Source organism: Papaver somniferum, chromosome 2, assembly GCF_003573695.1.
Source record: "Papaver somniferum cultivar HN1 chromosome 2, ASM357369v1, whole genome shotgun sequence".
NCBI classification, from domain to species: domain Eukaryota; kingdom Viridiplantae; phylum Streptophyta; class Magnoliopsida; order Ranunculales; family Papaveraceae; genus Papaver; species Papaver somniferum.
In genome coordinates, this window is record NC_039359.1 from 168778680 (window position 1) to 168790796 (window position 12117).

At 35.6% G+C, this 12117-nt stretch overlaps 1 long non-coding RNA gene across 1 annotated transcript; it reads right to left on the reverse strand.

Annotated features, from left to right (window-relative positions):
- Positions 1-4959: 4959 nt before the first annotated feature.
- LOC113349736 lies at positions 4960-7107 on the reverse strand. Its single transcript, XR_003360346.1, has 2 exons — positions 6915-7107; positions 4960-5473 (listed from the first exon to the last, which is right to left on the reverse strand). It is a non-coding gene; the product is annotated as an uncharacterized LOC113349736 (long non-coding RNA).
- Positions 7108-12117: the final 5010 nt, after the last annotated feature.

Consider the following 12117-nt stretch of genomic DNA (forward strand, 5'->3'; position numbering starts at 1 on the left):
GGTTTATTTGCAATTGAAGATTTGCAAACTCAACCTTTGAATCGTTCTGAAAACGAATTAAATCCTTAACATATTCACCCATCCAGGAATTGTGTTTCTTCCTTGCAAGCATCTTCTTTAGAACCATCTCTTGAATCGAATCACATCCTTGAGTGTCTTCCTCCATATCAAGATGCACAATCTCTTGAGATTTTGCGGATTTCTCCATATAATTTTTTGATAGGGATGGATTAATATAATATAAGATGTATATGTATTAAGAGAAGAAACTTCTCATTAAGGAAACCATATGACCTCACAGGAGTAGGACACGGACATTGACGGACCGCTCACAAGAGAAGGATGGAGTTAAACAAAATCCAGCAAGAGGAAAAAACACAATGTTTGTCAATATTTCTCGGTAATCCTTAAAATTAGAGCCTGAGTCATGAAGCAGGCTTGCATAACTCAGATTGATTGACAAAAGGAAACAACACACAAAAATGTACAACAAATCTTGAGACTCCCATAGTCATCATCCTTGTACCTCTCAAGATAGATTCAAGGATGAGGTTACCTAGAGTTAGGTAAAGGGGTGAGAAGTGATATCACTACCAAACATGGGAAAAGTATTGTACAAGTTGTTTGACCGTTTTTCTTGTATATTCCCTTGTTTCCATCGATTATAACGTATTCCAGAGGAATATGTCATAAACCCTTTCAAAAGCCCATCTGAAGGATTTTTCTGAGGACTGAGTCTAGGACCTCTAGAAATCGGTTCCAGAATAGGGAATTTAGAGGATTTCCATTTTCTTGATATAGACTTACCAGAATTGTTCTTATAACCACAGGAAAAGTCTTCATTAGTGACACAAGAGTTTATACCATAATGAGGAACGCGTAACCTGTGATGATTTCTTGAAAAGAGATCATTTTTATAAGATTTTTGGTTTTCTGCGGGCAAGAGATTCACTGTACATGTCGTCAGATGATTTATTCCATTGACAGTCGAAAGAAGCAAATTATGGAGATTAGCAATTCGTTTCCTCCTGGTAAAACAATGAAGAGCACAGTGATTCTTTTTCCCACAGAAGGAACAGGTTCGTGGAGGAGAAACATTTACAGGAGCCTTTTTTGACTTCATATCCCTGTTAGAGGATCGCAAGTTATGTAAACACTTCTTAGCAGGCACTTCCTTTGGAGCACATCTCTTCATGTACTAAAAATCTGTCTGAGAAATGATTATTGGTACAAAATAAAACAGAGTTTTCCTTTTTCAAGGATTTGCACTGTTCTTGGGATAGAATAAGGGAAGCACCTAGTTTATCCTTCTCAACACGAAGTCTGTTTAGATCAAATGAATGTGTCTCGATCAAACGGTTTTCTGTAATTGAGTCTTCTTTGACAATATTCTCAAGAACATAAATCTTTCCACATTGAAGAGTAGTTTCTTGAATAAGTTTTTCAATATTGTTGGAGAAGGATTCAATTATACAATAGAGTTCCCGTTATCGACTAAGAGACTTCGCAAATTCATCAATAAGCTGAGCATGATTATGAAAATCAATAGCCACGGTCGACTTTTTTGAAATTCTGATGAGCTACAATTCAGCTTTTGATATAGTGTCAATTGTCTCATTTCCTCGGGATTCGAAAGAATCGTTTAAGGAATAATCCTTTGAGGCAATCCCAAGACATTTGGCATAATTAAAAGCTTTGGAGGACATTTTGGTATGCATATATTCCAGAGATGAGATTCTGTCCACAGACTCAGACTGCTACAAACACAGACTTATGAGGTCTCAAACGTGTTTGCCTGCTCTGATACCAATTGAAAAAGCGGGGGTCTAACAATCACACCCAATATTTCTCTTAGAAATATGTATGGAAAAACTCCAATATACTTTTAAGAGAATCAACTAGACAGTCAGACTCAATCTTATAAAAAGTATATCAATGAGTTATATCTCAATTTCTCGATTCAATACTTACTCAAGCAAATAGAAATCTTCGAGTCTAATTGAAAAGATAAATTAACTTGAACGGTACCAAAGACCAATGTTCAAGTATCAATCAATTTCAATCAACAACCAAAGGTTGGATTTACCAATTAATCGATTCAACGCACAACCTGTGATATTTCAATTATATAACAAATATGATGCGGAAAAGAAATAACACAAACACCAGAAGTTTTGTTAACGAGGAAACCGCAAAAGCATAAAAACCCCGGGACCTAGTCCAGATTAAACACACACTGTATTAAGCCGCTACAGACACTAGCCTACTACAAACTAACTTCGGTCTGGACTGTAGTTGAAACCCAATCAATCTCACACTGATCCAAGGTACAGTTGCGCTCCTTACGTCTCTGATACCATAAGGATACTACGCACTTGATTCCCTTAGCTGATCTCACCCACAACTAAGAGTTGCAACGACCCAAAGTCGAAGACTTTAATAAACAAATTTGTACCACACAAAAAAGTCTACAGGAATATATAAATCTGTCTCCCACAAAAATACCTCCGAGTTTTGTTCCTTCTTTTGATAAATCAAGGTAAACATGAACCAATCGATAACCCGGACTTATATTCCCCAAGAACAACCTAAAATTATCAATCACCTCACAATAATCTTAATCGACTAGCGAAACAAGATATTGCGGAATCACAAACGATGAGACGAAGATTTTGTGATGATTACATTTCTATCTTACCTATCGGAGAAATCAATCTCAAGCCAATCTTACGATTGTACTCAAATATGATAGAAACAGCAAGATCAGATCATGCAACTATAGAGAAAATAGTTGGGTATGGCTTCACAATCCCAATGAAGTCTTCAAGTCGTTAACCTACAGGGTCTCGTTAGAAACCTAAGGTTAAAGGAGAATCGACTCTATCTTACAACTAGTATCACACAGGAGGTGTGGGGATTAGGTTTCCCAGTTGTTAGAGTTCTCCTTAATATAGTCTTCAAATCAGGGTTTGAAATCAATGATACCTTGGTAACTAAGCATTCAATATTCACCGTTAGATGAAAACCTGATTAGATTCAAGCTAATATCTTTCAACCGTTAGGTCGATCTTAGCTTGTTATACACACATGAAATGTAACTTCGTTAGGTTTGAGTAACCTTACCTAAACGTGTACAAGTCATTGGTTCAACGGTAGTTAACCATAGGTAAGCATATGATCACTTTCATATCAACCTTATTCTTCTTTACCACAACTAATTCAAATGACTCAATTGAACTAGTTAGAGAGTTGTTCAATTGTTAGATCTCATAGAAATATACAAGACACAATCTAAACAAAAACAGTTTTTATTCACTCCAATCGGTTCATGAACATTATAGCCACGGTTTGCAAAGATTGCATTCCTTAAAATATAAATGTCTTAGTTCACGAATTAAACTGTTTTTAGAAATAACCTACTTAAGTACGCATACTGGTACGAGGATTTAAGTACCTGTATTAATTTTGTTTTCAGTTCACAAACTTCAGCAGAAATTCACGGGATGTGAACTTCCGGCAGTACGCATACTGGTACGCGGACTTTAGTTCCGGTTATCCTGAGCAGCAAAGTACGCATACTTTGGTTCAAGGATATTGGACTTACACACATATGAGTTGTCTCGCAATATTTATATCCAACCATGGTTATGTATTATAAACTCTTATTTCAATCATTGAAACATTTTTAGAGGACGTTATATAGTTGTTGTTCACAAGCTATTTTTCGTCAAAGTGATTTTCAAGTAATTTGAACTAATATGACTTTTGTCACTAGTAAAGATGAACTTGGACAAAGCGAAAGCTTACCAACACATATTTCGAAAAATAGATAAGCGAGATAAACTCAGCTCGAAATAGTACATGTGTATAATCATAGTCTATATAGCAATACGACTTTTGTCTCAAGATAGGAGATAAAGTAGACTTTTGCGTGATAGATAAGTTCAAGTCTCCACATACCATTTTGTCGATGAAGTTCCACCAATTCCTTGAGTAGTTCTTCGTCTTTGCATGATGAACACCATGGATTCTAGAGCTCAACTACACTCTTTATCCTAGTCCGAGACTTAGCTATTAGTAGACTAGAAATCAAGACTTATAATTTTGGAATCTAAACTTGACAAACAAGATTGAGACATCAACGTTTGCGAGTTCGACCGATCAGTGCTCTAACAATAACCACCTAGGCAACACTCTTTTTCATAGGCTAGGTATTATTATTCAAAAAGGTGTTGGGTCACAACTTGTTGCGTGGCTCCCAGCCAAATCTTTGTAAAATACACCTTTGGGTTTCTAAATAAATGCCTAAGTGGCTCCTTTACGTTATTAATATTATTACATTAACTAGTTGGAAGCCTAACAAGCTCAGCTCCAACAGCATACTACTACATTAGTTAAACAGGTTGCCGTGCTAACCTACCAGTGAGCCTCATGAGGAACCACGCTAAGGGAGCCGAAGCGGATAGGGAGGCTGTGATTATTATTAGTATAAAAACAAAGTCGATTTACATGGAGTTAATTTGTAGCCTAGCAACTGTGACGCCCCAACCTAATCACCTGCTTAGCTAATAGTATTACATCATAATCGAAGCATCAAATCTAGATTATCGATTTTAAGAATTATAGTTACATAAAGTGCTAATAACAAAACCCAAACTCTCTGATATTATATAAATGAAAAATAAAAGATAAGAATATAATATTGTGTTGTTTTACAAAGAAAGAAAGAATACATAATAAAGATAAACAAACATCTCCAGTTCGCTAAAACTTTAAGCTACAAACACAGATATCTTCATGTGCACCATTTTTTCGTGTAAATGAAACTGAACTGGGAACGAGTGAGCACATCATCCCAAAGGGGTGCCCAATGGAAACAAATAACTTTCAAGTAATCACTAACATGCTACTAAAAGATAACCAATTTAAGAACAACAATATAAGAAAGCAATTAATACCTTTTACACCAAACAGCGAACACAACATCGAATTATAGCTTTTAAAAAAGGAAATACAGATTATGTGATCAGACAAGTATGATATGCGAATGATTGTTTTCCCCAAATACCTCGTAGTAGTATTTACAGTTCTCGTGCTGAATAATACATAAATTTACCATATAAAATAAAAAGTAATATCGTTACATCATCTGCGCTATATAACTATTATATGCACTTCTCGTGCTATGTACTGCCTCATCTGGGCTATAAGACTTAACAAAGAGCCAAGGGGAAACCATAGACACTCCCTGCGGGGATACTAGGTGACGCATGTCACAACTCATACCCATTAAATAACACACAAATATGCTCACAAGAAGTAAAGGCACATCATGATCGCTGTTGAAATGAAACTTAATGATTACAAGAAGGTTACAAGAGCTCCCACCTGAAATGATGACAAGCCTCAACTAACTTGAGATCCTCAATCCACCGGTTCATCCTTTAAATCGATCGGTGTTAATAAAGAGTAACTGTTAACCACACAAGGACTCCAAGAGATTAGCCAAAAGGCTCACACAAGGTTCACTATAAGTCTCTAGTTATAAGTTAAGTAAACTATCTAATGGTTATAAGCCCATTTATAATTGTACACCTTTTCATTATCTATCTTTAACATACCTAAAGGTTTACTAATTCAATTGGGTTGGTTTTATAGTCCATTTGATAAGTCTTAAGAATATCAACAACTTTGTAGAAGAAACCAAAAGCTAATTTGGACCTTAAGGGGTCCAATTCATCAAGATAAGATAACTAATCCTAAGCCCAAGTCCACTAACAACCCATTAACCTAAGGTCCAGTCCACCAGAGTCAAGTAACGGTCAAAAACAGTCACAGAGTCAAATAAAGGTAAACGTCCAGTCAAGGTCATCAGTTCAGACTTTCATTATTCTCATCAGTACAAAACTAACAACATTATCTACTTTTCTTGCAACTTCCAGTTCTGCCACCTTTGCAGTATCCTTCTATGCAAGTTCTATAACAAAAATCTTCAGAAATGCCATGTCACTATTTAACTCCTCAGCATTACCAATTCAGCATTAACGCTTCATCCATCCTCTATATGCAATTATCTGCAATTCCAATACCATCTCCACTTATTTCGGTCATCTTTATCACCACTTGTAATATCACTTCAAGTACCACGTCTTTCACAAGCATCCAATTCAGTTCCATGACCATATCATCTTCACCACCAAATCAACTCAGTTCAACTTATCCTTCATCAAATCCACCACCAATTAACTTCCCCACTGAACCTTTCTACAATAACCTAACATATATCTAAAACAGCACTAGAACCATTACCATAACAATCAATTCTTCCTTCACAGAACAACTTCATCAACACCTACATCTCTATTGTAATCATCTTCATCATCATCTGCAGCCAACCTAAAATTCATCTAAACTCACTTCATTACAAATTCAGGAATAACGCCAACCTTTACATTACTGCCATTGCTGCTTCATAACCTCAACTACATCTCCATCTCCCCTGCAACACCATAAACATCCTGTTACACCTCAATAACTCCCATCTTCACCCTTTTCTTGTAACAAACCCTAACTCTAATTTACCAACAGCGACCCCAAACCATATCAGGCCACTCCTAATTCCTTGAAATGTAATTCCTTCATCTTTGTGGTTAAATTTCACAATTAACAAACCCCAATTCATCAAGTCATCTTCTTCATCTGCAACTCTGATTCAGACACCCTAATATGCAAGAACCCTAGTTTCTGGTTTTTTTTAGGGAAGAACAAAAACCCTAATTTTTCTTCGAAATCAAAATTAAACTTCATACAAAAACTCTTTAGTTCAATTAACAACAAACCCACTCTATATTCGATCAACACAAAACAATTGCATAAAGAACAATCAATCAAATCGAAACCCTAAATAAACTTACCATATTCATCTTCCTTCGGAGATCAGAAAGATTCAATATTAACTCAACCAACAATTCCATGTCTTATGAACTTCACTGGTGTAATTGCTAACCTCAAATTTCTGCTCCATCGACTGATACGGTGAAGAAAAAATTTGCAGAGAAAGAAGGACAAAGAGAACATAAAGAAAAATGAAAAAGAAGAAAGAATGAGTCATCTGTCGATTTTGGTGTAGATAAGGCCGGAGGAAAATGATAAAGGCACCCAGAAAATTGATAAGGGAAGCCAGGTCGTCCTGAATGCAAAAGACTATTTTTCCCTTCATACAAAACTGATGATATCTTCTTCGTCTGGCATCCGAATGACACGTTCGAGTATTACATCTCGCATAACTTTTCAAGATATATCTAGTGATACTAGTTTCTTATCTAGATCGTTGTTAGATTAACTTCTATTAATTAAAATCTATGTTAAATAATCGAGTCATTAACGATTAATTCGTCTCTTGACCAGTCTAATAGCGTTGACGTGCTTGCGATTCTTACATTCTCCCCACCTTATAAAATTTTTGTCCTCGAAAATCAAACCATCCTTATGGTATTCAAAAATCCCCACCTTATAGAGAAAAACTATGTCTCGACTAAATGCAAGTACTGCTCATACTTACAAATGCGCGAAAATTTACTCATTTCAAATGAGTTCGAAGCAACAGGAAATGAAACACAAGCCTATATGGTTTTCTACAACTGAGATCTAAAGTTTGTAGCTCTAGGTTCAGTACATTAATTTCTATTTCAATAGATCACTGGTTCCAAAGACATTAGAAGATATTTTATAGTAAAGTTTCTATTTGAATTCTGTAATCTATCAATTTAAATTATAACCTCAGCTATACCGATTTAAACACTACAGATAAATAAGTCTAAGCTCTTCACACTAATTTTCTATCTCAATAAATTAATGGTTCTACATATAAGTCAAGGTACTCAATAAGTTTCTACATGACATTCAGGATCTATCAAAAATGTTAATCTCACCATTTTTCTAGTATTGGATTGTCTACATATTCATAATTTTTAGACTAATTATTTTCCAATCTATATTAGCTTTGCAAAAACATAAAGTAATTGGTTTGCCCTACAATTTTTAGTTCATTACACGTGCACACAAACAAACAAAAGAATCAATCAACCAAATAAATATTTCAGTTACTGATAACTTTTAGTGATTAAGATTTATCTCACAACCCAATCCAGTTCTAAACTATTCTAGTTCACCAACTGACACTAGCTATAATATATTGTTGCCCATGTAATATCTAATAGTGAGCTATGATACCAACCTGTGACGCCCCAACCTAATCACCTGCTTAGATAATAGGATTGCATCCTAATCGAAGTATCAAATCTAGATTACCGATTTTAAGAATCATAGTTACATAAATTGCTAATAACAAAACTCAAACTCTCTGATATTATATAAATGAAAAATCTCTCGAGTGATAAGAATATAATAATGTGTTATTTTACAAAGAAAGAAAGAATATATACATAAAGATAAACAAACATCCTCAGTTCGCTAAAACTTTAAGCTACAAACACGGATATCTTCATGTGCACCACTTCTTCGTGTAACTGAAATTGAAGTGGGAACGAGTGAGCACATCATCCCAAAGCGGTGCCCAATGGAAACAAATAACTTTTAAGTAATCAATAACATGCTACTAAAAGATAACCAATTTAAGAACAACAATATAAGAAAGCAATTAACACCTTTTACACCAAACACCGAACACAACATCGAATTGTAGATTTTAAGAAAGGAAATACAGATTATGTGATCAGACCAGTATGATATGCGAACGACTGTTTTCCCCAAATACCTCGTAGTACTATTTACACTTCCCGTGATGAATAAAACATAAATTTACCATGGAAAATAAAAATTAATATTGTTACGTCATCTGCGTTATATAGATATTATATGCACTTCTCGTGCTATGTACTGCCTCATCTGGGCTATAAGACTTAGCAAAGAGCCATGGGGAAACCATAGATACTCCCTGCGAGGATACTAGGTGACGCATATCACGACTCATACCCGTTCAATAACACACAAATATGCTCACAATAAGTAAAGGCACATCATGCTCGCTGTTGAAAAGAAACTTAATGATTACAAGAAGGTTACAAGAGCTCCCACCTGAAATGATGACAAGCCTCGCCTACCTTGAGATCCTCAATCCACTGGTTCATCCTTTAAATCGATCGATGTTAATAAAGAGTAACTGTTAACCACACAAAAACTCCAAGATATTAGCCAAAAGTCTCACACAAGGTTTACAACAAGTCTCTAGTTATAAGTTAAGTAAACTATCTAATGGTTCTAAGCTCATTTATGGTTCTACACCTTTTCATTATCTATCTTTAACATAACTAAAGGTTTACAAATTCAATTGGATTGGTTCTATAGTCCATTTGATAAGTCTTAAGAATATCAACAACTTTGTAGAAGAAACCAAAAACTAATTCGGACCTTAAGGGGTCCAATTCATCAAGATAGGATAACTAATCCTAAGCCCAAGTCCACTAACAACCAATTAACCTAAGGTCCAGTCCGCCAGAGTCAAGTAACGGTCAAAAACAGTCAGAGGGTCAAATAAAGGTAAACGTCCAGTCAAGGTTAAGTCCTAGTCAAATAGGAATTGGTCAAGGTCATTAGACTGATTCAACTCAGTCGGATGATCTAAGTCAGATAAGTCATCTAGACTGACTGGGATGACTAACATGCATATTTCTAATGCAACACCAAAAACAGAACAAGACTTAAATGATGCATTTCTAACTCCTCTTGCCAAAATACATAGTTTAATCATCTCTTCATTGATTCAAATCAAATACTATAATTCCATTAACTGCAACTTCACTACATCTATAAGTTCATCTCAACAACATCACTAATACCCATTTCCCAGACTTCCACCGTTCATATCATCATCCCCACAACTTCCATGAACTGCAACAACTTGAACCAACCAAAAATTTTGTTTTATCTTCAACTGCAATGACTCAGCTTCAGCCAACCACATTCATCTCAAATCTCAATTTCATTCTTCCATCAACAGAATAATTTCATCTCAACAGTATCACCATCTAACTGCCACAACCACAGCTACAATAATACCACCAGATTATCTCTAACTCTAATTGCAAATATAGTATTTCTCAATCACAATCATCTTCATTAACAGTTCCCTGTCAATCCCCAAAGACAACACCATCAGTTCAAACTTTCATTATTCTTGCCAGTACAACACCAACAACATTATCTATTTTTCTTGCAACTTCCAGTTCTGCCACCTTTGCAGCATCCTTCTATCCAAGTTCTGTAACAATAATCTTCAGAGATTCCATGTCACTATTTAACTCCTCAGCATTACCAATTCAGCATTAATGATTCATCCGTCCTCTAACTGCAATTATCTTTAATTCCAATACCAGCTCCACTTATTTCGATCATCTTTATCACCAATTGTAATATCACTTCAAGTACCATATCTTGCACTAGCATCCAATTCAGTTCCATGACCATATCATCTTCACCACCAAAGCAACTCAGTTCAACTTATCCTTCATCAAATTCACCACCAATTAACTTCCCCACTGAACCTTTCTACAATAACCTAACATACATCTAAAACAGCACCAGAACCATTACCATAACAATCAATTCTTCCTTCACAGAACAACTTCATCAACATCTACATCTCAATTGTAATCATCTTCATCATCATCTGCATCCAACCTAAAATTCATCTAAACTCACTTCTTTACAAATTTAGGAATAGCGCCAACCTTTACATCACTGCCATTGATACTTCATAACCTCAACTACATCTCCATCTCCCCTGCAACACCATAAACATCATGTTACACCTCAATAACTCCCTTCTTCACCCTTTTCTTGTCACAAACCCTAACTTTAATTTTCCAACAGCAACCCCATATCATCTCAGGCCACTCCTAATTCCTTGAACTGTATTTCCTTCATCTTTGTGGTTAAATTTCACAATTAACAAACCCCAATTCACCAAGTCATCTTCTTCATCTGCAACTCTGATTTGGACACCCTAATATGCAAGTACCCTAGTTTCTGGTTTGTTTTAGGGAAGAACAAAAACCCTAATTTTTCTATGAAATCAAAATTAAACTTCATACAAGAAATCTTTACTTCAATTAACAACAAACCCACTATATATTCGATCAATACAAAATGATTGCATAAAGAACAGTTAACCAAATCGAAACCCTAAATTAACTTACCCTATTCATCTTCTTTCGGAGATCAGAAAGCTTCAACATTAACTCCACCAATAATTCCAAGTCTTATGAACTTCACTGGTGTAATTGCTAACCTCAAATTTCTGCTCCATCGACTGATACGGTGAAGAAAGAATTTGCAGAAAGGACAGAGAGAACAAAGAGAAGAATGAAAAAGAAGAAAGAATGAGTCATCTGTCGATTTTGGTGTAGATAAGGCAGAAGGAAAATGATAAAGGCACCCAGAAAATTTATAAGGGAAGCCAGGTCGGCCTGAATGCAAAAGACTATTTTTCCCTTCATACAAAACTGATGATATCTTCTTCGTCTGGCATCCGAATGACACGTTCGAGTATTACATCTCGCATAAATTTTTGAGATCTATCTAGTGATACTAGTTTCTTATCTATATCGTTGTTAAATTAACTTCTATTAATTAAAATCTATGTTAGCTAACCGAGTCATTAATGGTTAATTCGTCTCTTGACCGGTCTAATGACGTTGACGTTCTTGCTATCCTTACAGCAACAATCTAGGAACCAAATCCATACTGAATAGTAATACCTAATCTATGGAAAAGAGACCCTCCTATTTTACAGTTAGCGTCTTGACTAGCAAGACAGTTCTCCATCCTCCTCAAAAATACACAAGTATCTTTACTCAACTCGCCAAGAGTTGAAAAATCTAAAATACTGAACTCATACCCACCAAGTCCGCAGGCCTGATGACATGAGATGTATTAGATAAAAATCCCACAAGAACTTCTTCACGAGTCGCCACCCCAGCTTTGTAGCATATATCAGCCAATACATCACACAACATATCATGTTGAAATTTGAGTCCGACTTTGCTGGCACAATGGATAGCGTGATCACCATATATATCCATGGAACGGTTGCAACAA